The sequence below is a fragment of the Panthera tigris genome, chromosome F2 (assembly GCF_018350195.1).
Source record: "Panthera tigris isolate Pti1 chromosome F2, P.tigris_Pti1_mat1.1, whole genome shotgun sequence".
Classification (NCBI taxonomy): Eukaryota; Metazoa; Chordata; class Mammalia; order Carnivora; family Felidae; genus Panthera; species Panthera tigris.
In genome coordinates, this window is record NC_056676.1 from 29,515,720 (window position 1) to 29,534,255 (window position 18,536).

The 18,536-nt window shown below is 39.2% G+C and overlaps 1 protein-coding gene across 2 annotated transcripts in view; it reads right to left on the bottom strand.

The window, feature by feature from the left end:
- Positions 1–18,536, bottom strand: part of ZNF704 (zinc finger protein 704) — a 231,175-nt gene that overhangs the window by 189,506 nt on the left and 23,133 nt on the right. The window contains exon 1 of one of the 2 annotated variants that reach the window (XM_042973064.1): positions 11,799–11,886. The exons of the other annotated variant lie outside the window; for it this stretch is intronic. The gene's annotated coding sequence lies outside the window, so the exon portion shown is untranslated. Of the gene's footprint in view, positions 1–11,798; positions 11,887–18,536 lie in introns of those variants that run through there. 2 annotated transcript variants of the gene reach the window in all.

Genomic DNA, 18,536 nt, shown 5'->3' on the forward strand with positions numbered 1-18,536 from the left:
CCTTTCTGCCTTTCGTGTTTACTTAGCCAGCTATAATAAATGCACAAATATGTGTGTGCATGTGTGTATATATGAACAAATAAATACAACACACACATACATATTTCCTAGCAGTTCTGCTCCTGCTAGAACCGGACTGCTACAATATAAAACTTGGCATAAAGTATTCATGTTTTACCCATCTCTCTCCTCTAGTGGTCCAGAAGCAATTGGGAGGCAGAGAACAAGTTTTGTTTAGTTCTGTATCTGATACATACATCAGATATATTTGACATCTGTGATAGGCATACTTGATACACGCTGGGTGCTTGATGAATGTTTACTTCATCATGAAGGACAACATGGCAATGGGGCTGGTCTGCAAGGGCTGAAAGGGAGATCTGTAAAATCAGGAGACCGAGTAACTAGTATTCCATATTCACAATATTCTAAAATATACAGAAGACAATAGCAAACGAGAGTAGTAGTAGTAATAATGTCTAAATTTACCAAGCCATTACTAAACACAAGACATTGCATTGAAATTTCTTCATGCACATTTCACTCCAATCCCAAAACATCCTAAGAGAATGATCCTGTTACCCAAACTTTACCGGTAAGGAAACTAAGACACAGAGAAGTTACATAACTGACTCAAGGTCTCACAGATGTTTCACCTGCTCTCTCCTGTCTACCCCTCTACTGGTTACTTCCAGTAATCAAATATGCTCCTGTATTTCTTAGCTTGACCTCTGATCCTGCTCAACTGCTTCACCTCTGCCATATTCCCCGTCACAGTCAAGGTCCCCATAAAGATGTCCACACTAGCTATCTTCACTTCCCTACCTGCTATTCCCTACCTCTGACTTACTGTAATTGATTTCTACTTCCACTGAAAGAAAAGATGCTTTTGCTAGAGTCACAGTGAACTATATTCACTGAATTTCATAAATTCTCACCTTGAAATTTCCATTCTCAACAGTACTAAACACAATTAGCCTCCTCGAAGCATCATCTTTTCTTGGCTTTGTGATAGCAGGACAAGTCCCAATTCTTATTTGCAGAATAAAACAACAGAAATCTCTAGCTAGTTTAAACAGAAAGAGAGTTATTGACAGTTCATAAATCTCTAAGAAGCCTAGACAGTCAGACTAGGGGGTGTTCAACAGGACAACTCCACAGAGAAACCACTGTGACAGATGAGCAGGAAGCACATGGCCAGGAGAAAAGGCCATCACAAAACTGAACTGGAAAAAGTACCACAACACTGCCCCCCTGCCACTCAGATCCCATGACAACAGGTACTGAAAACCAGAACTTCCATGACAGGTGGTCCAGCAGCACCAGAAAACTTTGACAGTCTGTCAGAAGATCTCTTCTGCACATGGCAACCCCTCACTGTTTTGCTTGTGCCTCTTGTCACAGGCTGCATGTGGAAGAGCTGTGTTGGCACAACCTAAGTCACACAAAGTCCTAGCTGCAAGGTATTCTGGGAATTCTGGCCACACCAGCATAGGAAAATAATAGAGAAGGGGATGGCAGAGGTGTTGAATGAACCAATCTACAGTATTTACCACACCTCCATCTATTTCTGGATTTCCATATTTTTGGTCTTTGGAGCCTCTTCTGTCTGCTACCCCCAGCACATATTTTTCATTTATGTACTTCTCTCTTTTTCTATTGCCGACATCATTTTTCACCTGGACTACTACAATACCTTCCAGTCTAAACTACCCACTTCTACTCTTAACCCCCAAGAATCCACATTATTCAGAGAATCAAGTAAGAAAGATTTTATAACTTTAGCATACCATAGAAAAATGATTTCTAATAAATGATTGTTCTTAGTTACTTTTATTTATTTATTTAGCCTTTTTTTAATGTTAATTATTTTTGAGAGAGAGAGAGAGTAAGACAGAGTGTGAGCAGGGGAGGGACCAAGAGAGAGGGGGACGCAGAATCTGAAGCAGGCTCGAGACTCCGAGCTGTCAGAGCCTGATGTGGGGCTTGAACTCACAAACCATGAGATCATGACCTGAGCCGAAGTCGGATGCTTAACCGACTGAGCCACCCAGGTGCCCCTTAGTTACACTTTTAAACCTTTAAAAACATCATTTAAGGGGCGCCTGGGTGGCTCAGTTGGTTAAGCGTCCGACTTCAGCTCGGGTCACGATCTCACGGTTCGTGAGTTCGAGCCCCGCGTCGGGCTCTGGGCTGATGGCTCAGAGCCTGAAGCCTGCTTCCGATTCTGTGTCTCCCTCTCTCTCTGCCCCTCCCCTGTTCATGCTCTGTCTCTCTCTGTCCCCAAAATAAATAAACGTTAAAAAAAAAAATTAAAAAAAAAAAAACAAAACATCATTTAAGTAGGCAGCTACCTATGTGTTACAACTTGGAGGTGATAGAAAGATCCCTGGTCGAGATCTATATCTCAATGGCTAAGGATAATGCCAGAAATTCTAACAATGGGATTAAGTAATATTTACGTCAACCTTTAAATTATAAATTTCCCAGGAAAAGGAGTCTAATGCTTTGTGTGTGTGTGTGTGTGTGTGTGTGTGTGTGTGTATGAAATCATATAAAACTGGAATCAAGTCTTCACTCTTTCTGCACTTTAAGGTTTGGTCCTCTTCTGTAAAATAGGGATAACAGGTTGGTAGAAAGGATTAAATGGAAATATCTAATAAAGTATGGTAAATAGGCAATGAACTATAGCCCTTTCTCTCTGGCAACACCTTATTGAGAATTAGTTTGTGAGAGTGATCAATATCCAGTGTGATGGCTAATGAAAGACAAAGGGTTATAGCAACCTGATATAGGCTTAGTGTGTAAAAGGAATTACAAACACATAGAAAAGGAGGCCCCCATGTAGGACCATGGAGCTCTGCTCAGAAAGAACAGTATGGGCCACCAGGGACAGCCATAGGTAAGGCTTCTGGGAGCCTACAGTGGGAAATGGGTCATAAGAAAAACAGAAAGAGCAATAAATAATCAGGAACAGGTCACTAAATCCATCTCACTTGCTTAAAAGCTGGTGCTTGGAGTGAGCCCATTGGGGTGCCATCAATGTCTCTGACCACTGTCCATATCACCCCACTTGCTGAGCTCTATCCTGACTCAGAAGAGCCCAGGAAATAGGAACCACAGTGAAAGATGAGCAGGGAGAGTAAGTGCTCAGCAATGGTACTTCATTTCTTGCTTGACTCTTTGTCCCAGAGCTCATTCAACATCAGCAGCAATCTTCCTCAGATCAATGGAATCCTACGTGAGTCTCCTTAGCAGAGACAGAGGATAGGCCTGCAAGCTAGGCAACATGCCAAACAGAGGTCTACCTTCTCACCTGCTGATGTGTGCTTTCATCTTCAACTTAGGAAATGAGCCAAAAGAGGACCCTACTTTGGCTGTTGCTAAAACGTACCCGTGGCTGTTTACCACTGCTAATCATGTAGAAGAAACTATTTTCCACCAATATTCCTTATCTATTTGGCCTATGGACTAACTCCTCTTACAGTTTTTTTTTTTAAAAACAGGAACTTATATTATTATAAAATTCACTGATTTAGTAAGGTAGGAACTTTGTATTTGTTCACATATTCTAGAAGGGTGCTATTTAATTTAGTGCTTTCAAAGACAGAATTTGTAGGAGACGGGATTTTGTCAGTGGTTTACAAGCTTTGTAAGCTAACATTCTCCTTGAAAACACACCATGTGGCCCTAACACTCCTGGTATAAGAAATGAAACTTGGCTGGCAGCCAAGTAGTGCTTTTCACAGGACCTTACACAGTGTAAAGATACGTGTTTATGAATGTCAAAGGTCACATATTCTGTTTTTTTAAAAGCCAAAACTTTTTGCTCATATGTTAGCTACTTGAAGATATTCTATAAAAAGAAGGTAAAATATGAATAAGCCACAATTTATTCTCTAGCTTCGAAAGGCAAATAAGTTGTTTACAGCCAGAAACATGTACATTCTTCCAGGAAAACAGCAGACAAGTGATAGACACTATATAAACACCTTCTGTATCTCTGTATAACACACAATTTTTAAGTATATGTTAATACATTAATTCCCAACTAAAATACCTCCTAGTTTTCTTAAAGATCATTCTCATGGAACTCTTTATAAAGAGGTTGTATAAAAGCTTCAAAGATAAAAATTCTAAAGCTTGAATATTTATTCCGACCCACACATACAACAGTCTCCTTTCTCCCAGTGATAATAAGAAATGAAGATATTTTAGTAAATCTTTGAAAAGGGTGTTTGCTTGAAAAATATTCATTCAATAAATATTTTTACTTGGTATTGTAGACAAAGAGCATAATAATATGTGTGTGTGTGTGTGTGTGTGTGTGTGTGTGTGTGTGTGTATACACTAAAAAGGTACAGGGGTGCCTAGGTGGCTCAGTCAGTTAAGCATCCGACTCTTGGTTTCAGCTCAGGTCATGACCTCACAGTTTGTGAGTGTGAGTTTGAGCCCCTCAATGAGCTCTGTGCTGACAGTACAGAGTCCCCTAGGGATCCTCTCTCTCCTGCCCCTCCCCTGCTCTCATGTACACACACTCTCTCAAAATAAATAAATAAAGTTAAAAAAAATAAAAAGGTAAAAAGGTCGGTACACTTATGGAGCTTGCAGATTAGTGGGACTGAGGGGCCTTAATAAATGAATTACACAAGCATAAACAATATTACAACTGCAGCAAATGCTCTGATACAGACGTATGTGGAAAAGCTATGAACACATAGAAGGAGAAAAATTAGAGAGTCTGGGAAGATAACTGTGAGAAAGTATCTGTGTTGGTTTGGGCTGCTATAACAAAAATGTCATAGACTAGTTGGCTTAACCAACAAATATTTGTTCCTCACAATTCTTGAGCTGAGAAGTCCAAGATCAAGGAGTGGGGGATTTGGTGTCTGGTGAGGATTAGTTTCCTGGTTCAGAGAGAGCTGTGTCCTTACATGGCAAAGAGGGAGAGCTCTTGGGATCTTCATCTCTTTATAAGGACATCAATTCTATCATTGGTGTCCACCTCCATGACCTTATCTAAATCTAATTACCTCTCATAGGCCCATCTCCATATACCATCAGTCAATAGCAGGAAGTGATGAGAGGTGGAGCTATTTAGACAAAAGGCTATTATGACAGAAAGGCATGGCAAGTTTAAAAACTTGGAGAAAAAAAGTCACCAAAGCTGGAGACCAGAATAAGGGATGGTGTAGGGCATGAGATAAAACCAAAGAGATGGAGAGGCCCAGACCACACATTATGAGCTGAACTGTGTCCTCCCAAAACTCACATGTTGAGATCCTAACCCCCCAATACCTCAGAATATGACTATATTTGGACATAGGGTCTTTAAAGTGGTACTTAAGGTACAATAAGGTCATATGGGTAGACCCTAATCTGACTGCTGTCCTTATAAGGAGATAGGACACAGATAACACACAGACCAAGGGATGATCACGTGCAGACACAGCAAGAAGGTGGCCATCTGCAAGCCAAGGAGAGAGACCTTAGAAGAAACTAAGGCTGCCAGCACCTTGATTGTGGACTTTGAGCCTCCAGAACTGTAAGAATATAAATTTTTGTTGCCAAAGCAACGAGTCTATGTTATTTTGTTACGGCAGCCTTAGAAAACTAAGGCCATAGAGGAAATGGTAAAAAATGTGGTCCTGATCCTAAGACTATGGAATCCATGGATGGGGTTTAAACTGGGGGAAGAAGGGGTTATAGATCAGATACACTATTTGCTCTGGCTACTGTGTCAAGGGGAACTGCCGAGAGACTGAGTGTGGCAGGGTGTGGTAAGCTGAATACTGGCTCCCAAAGACATCCTCATCCTAATCCCTGGAGCCTGTAAATGTCACCTTAATAACTCTACAGATGTGATTAAGTTAAAGATCTTGCAACAGGGAGAGTATCCAGAATTATCCAGGTGGGCTCTAAATACAATCACAAGGGAGATTTCAGAGTGGAGAAGGGCATGTAATGACAGAGGCAGAGAGTATAGCAATGTGCTCTGAAGAGGAAGGGCGTACAAAACAAAGAATACATATGGCCACCGGAAGCTGAAAAAGGCAAGGGAACGGATTCACCCCTAGAGCCTCCTGAAGGAACCAACACCACCCATACTTTGACTTTAGCCCAGTGACAACCATTTAGGCCTCTGGCCTCCAAAACAGTAAGAGAATAAATCTGTGTTGTTTTAAGCCACTAAGTTTGTGGTAATTTGCTACAGTGGCAACAGGAACCTAATACATGGAGAGACCAGCTATGAGGCGGCAAGCAGTAGCCTGGTAGAGAGATGCCTGGATGGTGGTGGCTGCAATGGTGAGGAGACGTACTTGAGAAATTCTGAGAAAGTAAAATCAACAGGAATGGATGCCAGGTTTGATCCGGAGGGAGGCGAAGGAGAGGGAGCCAGCGAGAAGAACTTGTGGTCTTCACTTCCTTACCGCAATGACAACCAGGTACTGGCAGAGTAGTCAATTTAGCATCCCACTCTGGCAGTGAGGATCTGACGACGCATTTAAAGGTTCAAAGACGGGAAAACAAAAGATGTTTTTCTCGTTTTACTTCATCTTGGAGTTTTCAAATTTTAAAAATCTACCTCCAAACTATGCTATTAAAATTTTATGTGAAGATGATCAAACTCTTAGTTTTAAAAAATGCTTCTGAATGTGGACTATTTCTCGACTTTGATTTCAAGAACACATGGAGCCCGTGAGGTACTCAACCATGAAGATAAAAGAATGGAAGTTATAGAGGACCTATTCTATGTGCTTATTATATATTTAGGCTCCCCTTCATAAAGTTTTAGCCTCTTGAAGACCACCAAAAACTAATATTCATAAAATGACACATATTATTTAGTAACATATAGCCCTACAGCACTGATGCCACACCCTTCCTTTTTACAGTGATCCTGATCCCACAGAGCTCCACGCAAACATAGTCATCAGGAGGGCCCTGCTCAATGCCAAATCTAATGCAGAACATTTCCTGCGCTTGCACTTCAATTTCCTCACACCGGAGTCTGACCCTGCTGATAAGAAGAGTCTTGGCTACATTTATGAAGTTCAAGCATCTGATTAAAAGCAGTGCTGTGGGACTTGTGCTATTTACCTTTCTCACACTAATTGCCTGGCTTGTATCAGAATAAAAAAAGAGCTACCATGCTCTAATACTCTGCAGTCCTCTTTTAAGGATGGGATATTCCACACATCTAAACTTCTGCAAACATGGCCGAGAATTTAGACGGTCTTTCAGCACTGATGAAGGAACCATCTTAAAGATTTTGCATTCACTATCAGTAAAATGGTAAGGAACTATCCTCAGAACCATGAATTTAGATTTGCTTATGGGGTAAGATTTCAAAGCAGAAGAGACACACTCGAAAATCCCAACACAGAGAAAGAATACAAAAAAATCTGAAAATTACAGCGACCTGAGGCTATTTTACTCAGTGGTTAATGTCGCTGAATGACACAGAGTCTTCATGTTAAAACCCCAGTATGCGATGCTCCTAAATCATCGGGTTCATCTTGATCGGGGGAGGGAGGTGTGTACCTTAATTTTAGAAGTTTTTAATAAAAATTCCTAAAGTAAAATGGTTAAGCTCCTAACCTCTGCTGTACTAAAAACTATGTGGCACTATTCATGTCCAGCAATAGTAAATAAATAAAAGGAGAATGTCTCTTTGTTTTCTATACTGCTGGGTGTTGTGTTGAATATGCAAGATTCTGAAGCTGGGCCATGAAGCTACCTTATTCCCTGAGTCTTTTCCGGAAGTGCTGCTCATGAATCATGCATGACTAAATCAGCCTTTTGGTTTTGCAGAGATTTACATCCCTACCTAGGTAATCTAGGGCCATACTGATATCACTGATATGTTCAATTCACTGACTAATGACTTGCATGCTCTTCAGTGGTGTTTTTTAGTAGTTGCTCTTGAGTGAAACCCACATGTAGTTTCTAGCAGACACATTAAAATAAATTGATATTTTATCTTGGAGGAAATGTACTAAAAGGCATTTCAATTTATTGAGTAACCCAGCTTTTAAAATACAGAGACTTAACACACACACACACACACCTTAAATCTACTCTGAGAACGCTGTTATTGGTATATTTTCTTAATGAATCAAGAGATATTTGGGGTTTACTGGGTACTAAATAGATTATCTAAAGTCAAGCAGTATGTCTTCCACAAAAAAACTAATTATACCATCATCAGAGCTCTCAAAGAAGGAAGTATTTTCTAAGTAGTCTATTGAAGCAGTCATGTTTCTGGGTAATAAGTTCTTCTTTTGGTTGGGCTTAACCTGGTTTCCACTCCTAAAAAACTTAACCTGGCTTCCACTCTTTCAATCTTCATTGGAAATAAGGAATAATTGGTCAATATTCTTTCAGAATTTCAGAGCTAAAAGGACTTCTAAAGATATCTAGCTCTGTAAGATCACTGAATACAAGAATAATAAGAATGTGCTTCTGTATACTTATAACAAACCCATGGAAACTGAAATTTAAAACACAATTACAAAAAATAAAACACAACTACAATCACTCCAAATAAAATAAAATACTTACGTATGTATAAGTCTAGTGAAAACATGCACAGGATTTGTTTTCTGAAAATATGAAAGTCTACTGAAGAAATGAAGGAAGACTTAAATAAATGGAGAGACGTTATCGTGGCAATGGGTTGGAAGACTCAATACAGTAAAAGTGTCAATTCTCCACAAACTGATATATAGGTTTATCAAAACACTAGCAAGATTTTTATACACATAGACATGCTCATTCTAAAATGTGTATGCAGGAGCACCTGGGTGGCTCAGTTGGTTGAGCATCCAACTTTGGCTCGGGTCATGATCTCACGGTTGGTGAGTTTGAGCCCTGCATCAGGCTTGTTCCTGTCAGTACAAAGCTGGCCTAGATTCTCTTTCCTCCCCCTCTTTGCCCCTCCCTCACTTGTGCTCTCTTTCTCTCATAAATAATAAACATTTTAAAAATGAAATGAAATGAAATAAAATGTATATGGAAAGGCACAGGATACCTAGAACACCTAAAACATTTTTAATAAAAAAAAAAAAGGTATAAAGTGAGAGGAGTCACTCTACCACACACAAAGGTAAAGGCTTGTTTTATAGCTACTCTACTCAAGACAGTGTGATATTGACAGAGCGAGAGACACACAGACCAATGGAGCAGAGCTAAGAGCCCAAACATGGACCCACATAAATACATCCAACTGGTTTCTGTCAAAGGTGGGAAAGCAATGCAATGAAGGAAAGGCAGCTTTTTAAAACAAATGGTGCTGAAGCACTGGTCATCCATAGGCAAAAACATGAACCTCAACTTACACCTCACATGTTCTATAAATAGTAACTTGAAAAACATAGGTGGTGTGAATATAAAATGACACAGTCACTATGGAAAAACTATGGCAGTTTCTTAAAAAACTAAACATGCACTTAACCATAACTGATCCAGCAATTGTACTCTTGGGAGTTTATCCAAGAGAAAGAAAAACTTACATGAATGTCCACAGTAGCTTTATTCATAATAGCCCCAAACAGAAAAAACAGAAATGTCCTTCACTTAAACTGTGGTACATCCATGGATGTAAAAAATGTTTTAAATTTTTTTAATTTATTTTTTTAAGTAAACTCTACACCCAATGTGGGGCTCAAACTCACAACCCCAAGATCAAGAGTTGCATGCTCCACCAACTGAGCCACCCGGGCTCCTTGAGGTCATATCAAAGTTTAGAACCAAAAATGTTAATATGTTGATGTGGAAAGAAACGCAACAACTTGGTGTTGGTTCAAAAAACCTCAGGAGCTTCCCAAGGTTAATGTGAAACTGGCCCTGATATATAGAGGGCAGGAAAGACTGAAGAAAGAGGCAGACAATTCCAGATAGGGAGGGAGCAGGTTAACAAGCAAGGGAACTTACAATCCAGGCTTATCTTGGGCAGCCACGAGACAAGTAGATCTCCACATCTGCCCACCAGGATCTTAAAAGCTTAAACGAGGCCTTAACTGGGTTCAATCACATATACCATCCAGATGGTCTCAATAACACCTTCCTCTCTCAAACCTACATCCTTAAAACAGCTCCTAGTGTGGGAATGGTGAGCAGAATGTGTATTTACATTCCAAGAACAAGGGAGGAGGTGAGGAGTCTCTGATTGCCCAGGTCCAGCTCTGAGGTCAGCTGGAGGCCATGTCCTCTCGATTACCTTCTATAGCACTTGGATGGATCTCAAGGGAACTATGTTGTGTGAAAAGAGTAGATCTCAAAAGGTTATACACCATATGATTCCATTTATATAACATTCTTGAAGGACAAAATTATAGACATGGAAAACAGATTGGTGATTCCTAGGGGTTAGGGATGTAGGGGTGGGAAAGAGGTAGTAGTCTCCATAAAAGGGCAACAGGAGGGATCCTTGTGATGGGAACGATATCTATCTTCACTGTGGTGTTAGTGACAAAAATCTACACATGTGATAATATTGCATGCACATACAAACACAGGCGCATGTAAAACTGCTGAAATCTGAATAAGGTCAGTGGATTATATCAGTATCAGTTCCCTGGGTGTGATACTGTACTGTAGTTAAGCAGGATGTTACTCTTGGAGGAAACTGGGTGAAGGTTATACAGGGTCTCTCTGTGTTATTTCTTACAACTGTGAGTGAATTTTTAATTATCTTTTGAAGTTTTTTTAAAGCTAAAAAAAATGAAAAAGACACATAGTCCACCTCTGTTTTACAGGTGAATAAAGGAACAAGCACAATTTACTCAAGATTGCATGGTTAAGAGCTACATAAAAAATAAGACTCGGGCCTCTGAATCTTCTACTGTGCCATAATACTTAACACAGATAATTAAAAAAAAAGCAATCACTACTGTTCCATATCTTACTGGGGGATTAAAATAATAAAGATCAGGGTGCCTGCCTGGCTCAGTCAGTAGAGCATATGACTCTTGATCTCACGGTTGTGAGTTCAAGCCTCACACCGGGTATAGAGCTTACTTTAAAAAAAACTCAGAGGAGGAGTCAAGATGGTGGAACAGAATGGAAGCTTTCTGTGTGTCTCGCGTCCATGAAATACAGCCAGACCAACACTACACCATCCCACACACCTAGAAAACTGACTGGAGGATTAACACAACAATCTGCACAACCTGAACTACAGAATTCAGCAGGTATGCCGCGTGGGGAAGTGAACTTGGGGAGCTAGAAGGTGCAGGAAGGGATGTGCTTTTCCAAGCTGAGAAAGCTCAGCTGGGAGGTGTGGGGGTGGATAGGGGAAAAGCACCCCTCCCCAAAAGCAGCTGGAGAGAAAGTGGAAAATTGGAAACAGCCAAAGGGACTAAACTAAAAAGGGAGAAGGGAGAAAGGAGAAAGGAGAGAGTTTAAATTCCATTAAGACTGTAAACAAGGGCAGCGCAAAGGCTGCAACTCCACAGCTTGATACCTGGTGGTGCACTGGTGGGAAGGGCGAATCCCCAGGAGCAGAGTGGGGTCTGGCTGGGAGGTTCTTGGGCCACACAAGGAAAAGCAGTTCCACTGCTGGAAGGACATTTGGTAGAAACTGTTGAAGCCACCTGGTCCCAGCAGACCCCAGAAGGAGGCCATGTTCGCTGGTACTGGGGCATGGTCGTTAAGGGTGGTGCCAGATATGTGTTGTGATTTTCCATAATCCCTGAGATGCTGCTGCTACACTGTCTCGTGAACATTTTCTGGGGCCAGCTGGCACCTGGCCACAGTCTTGGGGCACCGGCAACAACAGAGTCCAGAAGGTGTACCTGGGTGCAGCTGATATTCTCGGTGAGACCATTCTCGGTGAGCCATTGCTCAGTGAGACCCTCCCGCAGAGGCGCAGAATGGGTCAAAGCTGGAGTCCTTCGGAAGTAAGAGGCCGGGGAAAACAGCCGCATCTGAGACAAAACTCGGGAGAGAGATACTGCCTGGGGCCTGGTCACGGAGAGTGAAGAAGCGGGGAGCGGATGAGAGCTGAAGACGGAGGGCGGGAGAACAGACTGGGTAGCTGGCTGGCGCCATTTTCACCAATCCCGCGCATGCGCATACGCACCTACGAGCCCCGCAGCAATCCACCCCAGTAGGCTAGTAGCGCCATCTAGTGGAGAGCGGAGCTGTTACACTGAGCCCCGCCCAACTGGGCCAACTTCGCTCTTCAAGAACACAAGTCTCACTGCCCGCTTAATTTATAGACTATAAAGGGCTACATAGACTGACTTCTAGGGAAAAACAAAGTAATTTCAATCCTACGTCAATCTGTTAGCACGCTCATCTATTCAATTTTCTTTCTTTTTTTTCTTTTTCCTTTTTCTCTTTTACAATTCTTTTTCTTGAATACAGAAAGAGAAAGAATTCATTTTTATTTTTAATTATTAAAAATATCATTCTTTAATTTTTATTACTATATTTTTTACTTTTGTGTAAATTTTTTCAAATTCTACTTCCATCATTTTATTTTAGTGTACTTCAGTGTACTCACCTTTTCAAATTTTCAAACAATTTCCTTTTTTTCCTTTTTCTTTTTTCCCTTTATTTCTTTTCTTTTTCTTGAATGCAGAAAGAGAAAAACTTCATTTTTACTTTCAACTTCTATTAAAAATATTCTTATTTAATTTTTATTACTATATTTTTTGCTGTTATGTAAATTTTTTCAAATTCTATTTTACTTCCATCATTTTATTTTAGTCTACTACAGTGTATTCACTTTTTCAAATTTTCAAATGGTTCTTTTCTTTTTTCATTTCTTTTTTTAAATCTTTTTTCTCTCTTTTGTTTCTTTTCTTTTTCTTAAATACAGAAAATGAAAAAATTCATATTTATTTTTAATTTTTATTAAAAATATTTTTCTTTAATTTTTTCTGCTATATTCTTTACTTTTGTGTTTATTTTTTCAAATTCTATTTTACCCCATCGTCTCATTTTAGTCTACTTCAGTGCATTAATTTTTTCAAATTCTCAAATGATTTCCTTTCCCCCCCACCTCCTTTTTTTCTTTAATCTCTCAAACCACTTTCAACACCCGGACCAAAAAACACCTAGGATCTAGCATCATCTATTCAATTTTTGTGTGTGTGTGTTTTTAATTTTTAATTTTAATATTTTTTTAATTTTAATTTTTTTAATTTCAATTTCTCTACCTCATTAATTCCTTTTCTCCCTACAAAATGACAAAATGAAGGAATTCACCCCAAAAGAAAGAGCACGAAGAAATGACAGCCAGGGATTTAACCAACACGGATACAAGCAAGATGTCTGAACCAGAATTTAGAATCACAATAATAAGAATACTATCTGGAGTTGAAAATAGATTAGAATCTATTTTTGCAGAGATAAAAGAAGTAAAAAACAGCCAGGATGAAATAAAAAAGGCTATAACTGAGCTGCAATCACGGATGGATGCAGTGGCAGCAAGGATGAATGAGGCAGAACAGAGAATCAGCAATACAGAGGACAAACTTCTAGAGAACAATGAAGCAGAAAAAAAAGAGGGAGATGAAGGCAAAAGAGCACGATTTAAGATTAAGAGAAATCAGTGACTCATTAAAAAGGAACAACATCAGAATCATAGGGGTCCCAGAAGAGGAAGAGAGAGAAATAGGGGTAAAAGGGTTATGTGAGCAAATCACAGCAGAAAACTTTCCTAACCTGAGGAAAGACACAGACATCAAAATCCAGGAAGCACAGAGGACATTAGATTCAACAAAAACTGACCATCAACAAGGCATATCATAGTCAAATTCACAAAATACTCAGGCAAGGACAGAATCATGAAAGCAGCAAGGGAAAAAAAGTCCCTAACATACAAGGGAAGACAGATCAGGTTTGCAGCAGACCTATCCACAGAAACTTGGCAGGCCAGAGGGAGTGGTGGGATATATTCAGTGTGCTGAATCAGAAAAATATGCAGCCAAGAATTCTTTATCCAGCAAGGCTGTCATTCAAAATAGAAGGAGAGATAAAAAATTTCCCAGACAAACAAAAATCAAAGGAGTTTGTGACCACTAAACCAGCCCTGCAAAAAATTTAAGCAGGACTTTCTGAGGGGAGAAAAAACGAAAATGTATATATAGATATAGATAGATGATATCTTTCTAATCTTTTGAGATATACATATAGATACAGATATCTATTGAGATACAGATATAGATAGATATATATAGATAGAAAGGACCAGAGAACATCACCAGAAACTCCACCTCTACAAGCATCATAATGGCAATAAATTCATATCTTTCAGTACTCACTCTAAATGTCAATGGACTCAATGCTCCAATCAAAAGACACAAAAGAATGGATAAGAAAACAAGATCCATTTATATGCTGTTTATGAGAGACCCACTTTAGACCTAAAGACACTTTCAGATTGAAAATAACGGGATGGAGAACCATCATCATGCTAATGGTCAACAAAAGAAAGCCAGAGTAGCCATACTTATATCAGACAATCTAGATTTAAAAACCAAGACTGTTTCAAGAGATGCAGAAGGGCACTGTATCATAATCAAGGGGTCTATCCACCAAGAAGACCTAACAATTATAAACATTTATGCGCCAAATGTGGGAAAATCCAAATCAATCAATCAATTAATCAGAAACATAAAGAAACTCATCAATAATAATACCATACTAGCAGGGGCTTCAACACCCCACTCACAGCAATGGACAGATCATCTAATAAAAAAATCAACAAGGAAACAATGGCTTTGAATGACACACTGGACCAGATGGACTTAACAGATATATTCAGACCATTTCATCCTAAAGCAGCAGAGTATACATTCTTCTCCAGTACACATGGAACGTTCTCCAGAATAGACCATATACTGGGACACAAATCAGCCCTAAATAAGTACAAAAAGATCGAGGTAATACTGTACATATTTTCAGACCACAACACTATGAAACTTGAAATCAACCACAAGAAAAAATTTGGAAAGGTAACAAATACTTGGAGACTGAAGAACATCCTACTAAAGAATGAATGGGCTAACCAAGCAGTTAAGGAGGAAATTAAAAAGTGTATGGAAGTCAATGAAAATGATAACACCACAACCCAAAACCTCTGGGACGCACCAAAGGCGGTCATAAGAGGAAAGTACATAGCAATCCAGGCCTTCCTAAAGAAGGAAGAAAGATCTCAGATACACAACCTAAACTTACGCCTTAAGGAGCTGGAAAAAGAACAAGCAGGTAAAACCCAAAACCAGCAGAAGACAGGAAATAATAAAGATTAGAGCAGAAATTAATGCTATCAAAACAAACAAAAGAAAACCCCAGTAGAACAGATCAATGTAACCAGAAGCTGGTTCTTTGAAAGAATTAACAAAATTGATAAACCACTAACCAGTTTTATCAAAAAGAAAAAGGAAAGGGCCCAAATAAATAAAATCAAGAATGAAAGAGGAGAGATCACAACCAACACAACAGAAATAAAAACAATAATAACAGAATATTATGAGCAATTATATGCCAATAAAATGGGTAATCTGGAAGAAATGGACAAATTCCTAGAAACATATACACTACCAAAACTGAAACAGGAAGAAATAGAAAATTTGAACAGACCCATAACCAGTAAGGAAATCGAATTAGCAATAAAAAATCTGCCAAAAAACAAGAGTCCAGGGCCAGATGGCTTTCAGGGAAATTCTACCAAACATTTAAGGAAGAGTTAACACCTATTCTCTTGAAGGTGTTCCAAAAAAATAGAAATGGAAGGAAAACTTCCAAACTCTTTCTATGAAGCCGGCATTACCTTGATTCCAAAACCAGACAGAGACCCCACTAAAAAGGAGAACTACAGACCGATTTCCCTGATGAACATGACTGCAAAAATCCTCAACAAGATATTAGCTAACCAGATCCAACAATACATTTAAAAAAATATTCACCACGACCAAGTGGGATTTATACCTGGGATGCAGGGCTGGTTCAATATCCCCAAAACAATTAATGTGATTCATCACATCAATAAAAGAAAGGACAAGAACCATATGATCCTCTCAATAGATGCAGAGAAAGCATTTGACAAATTACAGCATCCATTCTTGATAAAAACCCTCAAGAAAGTAGGGATAGAAGGAACATACCTCGAGATCATAAAAGCCAAATATGAACGACCCAATGCTAATATCATCCTCAATGGGGAAAAACTGACAGCTTTCCCCCTAAGGTCAGCAACAAGACAGAGATGTCCACTCTCGCCACTGTTACTCAACATAGTATTGGAAGTCTTAGCCTCTGCCATCAGACAACACAAAGAAATAAAAGGCATCCAAATCAGCCAGGAGGAGGTCAAACTTTCACTCTTCACAGACAACATGATACTCTATATGGAAAACCCAAAAGATTCCACCAAAAAACTGCTGGAATTGATTCATGAATTCAGCAAAGTTGCAGGATATAAAATCAATGCACAGAAATTGGTTGCATTCCTATACACCAACAATGAAGCGACAGAAAGAGAAATCAAGGAATCAATCCCATTTACAGTTACACAAAAAACCATAAAATACCTAGGAATAAATCTAACCAAAGAGGTGAAAAACCTATACACTGAAAACTACAGAAAGCTTATGAAAGAAATTGAAGAAGACACAAAAAAATGGAAAAAGATTCCATGCTCCTGGATAGGAAAAACAAATATTGTTAAAATGTCGATACTACCCAAAGCAATCTACATATTCAATGTAATCCCTATCAAAGTAACACCAGCATTCTTCACAGAGCTAGAACAAATAATCCTAAAATTTGTATGGAACCAGAAAAGACCCTGAATAGCCAAAGCAATCTTGGAAAAGAAAACCAAAGCAGGAGGCATCACAATCGCAGTCTTCAAGCTATACTGCAAAGCTGTAATCATCAAGACAGTATGGTACTGGCACAAGAAGAGACACTCAGATCAATGAAACAGAATAGAGAACCCAGAAATGGACCCACAAACGTATGGCCAACTAATCTTTGACAAAGCAGGAAAGAATATCCAATGGAATAAAGACAGTCTCTTCAGAAAGTGGTGCTGGGAAAACTGGACAGTGACATGCAGAAGAATGAACCTGGACCACTTTCTTACACCAGACACAAAAATAAACTCAAAATGGATGAAAGACTTCAATGTAAGACAGGAAGCCATCAAAATCCTCAAGGAGAAAGCAGGCAAAAACCTCTTTGATCTTGGCCACAATCAGCAAAACTAAAAGGCAACCGACAGAATGGGAGAAGATATTTGCAAATGACATATCAGATAAAGGGTTCGTATCCAAAATCTATAAAGAACTTATCACCTCAACACCCAAAAAACAAATAATCCAGTGAAGAAATGGGCAAACGACATGAATAGACACTTCTCCAAGGAAGACATCCAGATGGCCACTCAACACATGAAAAAATGCTCAACATCACTCATCATCAGGGAAATACAAATCAAAACCACAATGAGATACCACCTTACACCTGTCAGAATGGCTAGCATTAACAACTCAGGCAACAACAGTTGCTGAGGATGTGGAGAAAAAGGATCTCTTTTGCATTGCTGGTGGCAATGCAAGCCGGTGCAGCCACTCTGGAAAATAGTATGGAGGTTCCTCAAAAAAATAAAAATAGAACTACCCTATGACCCAGCAATTGCACTACTAGGTATTTATCCAAGGGATACAGGTGTGTTGTTTCAAAGGGACACATACACCCCCATGTTTATAGCAGCACTATCAACAACAGCCAAAGTATGGAAAGAGCCCAAATGTCCATCGATGGATGACTGGATAAAGAAGATGTGGTATATATATACAATGGAGTATTACTCAGCAATCAAAAAGAATGAAGTCTTGCCATTTGCAACTACGTGGATGGAACTGGAGGGTATTATGCTAAGTGAAATTAGTCAGAGAGAGACAAAAATCATATAACTTCACTCATATGAGGACTTTAAGAGACAAAACAGATGAACATAAGGGAAGGGAAACAAAAATAATATAAAAACAGGGAGGGGGACAAAACAGAAGAGACTCATAAATATGGAGAACAAACTGAGGGTTGCTGGAGGGGTTGTGGGAAGGGGGATGGGCTAAATGGGTGAGGGGCACTAAGGAATCTACTCCTGAAATCATTGTTGCACTATATGCTAACTAATTTGGATGTAAATTAAAAAAAAATAAATCAAAAAAATAAAAACAAAACAAAAAGAAAATAAATTCTGAAGTATTTAAACTAAAAAAAAAATTCAACAAGTAGACAAATAGCCCAATTACAAAAAAGAAAAAAAAATAACCAAGACGAAATCTAGTTAAAGGTACATAGAATAAGTGGGCACTACATTTAAGTATTACATAGTTCTAACAGAAACATCATGAGAATGCAGAGGAAAAAAAGGCACAAACGTATCTGTCGTACAATGCTACTGCAAATCTGAACAAATCTAAGGCAGACGACCTCATTTATGCAGAAAAATCTTAAGTACTTATCTAGATGCACAGCCTTACCCTCAAATGCATTTTATGCTTCAGATA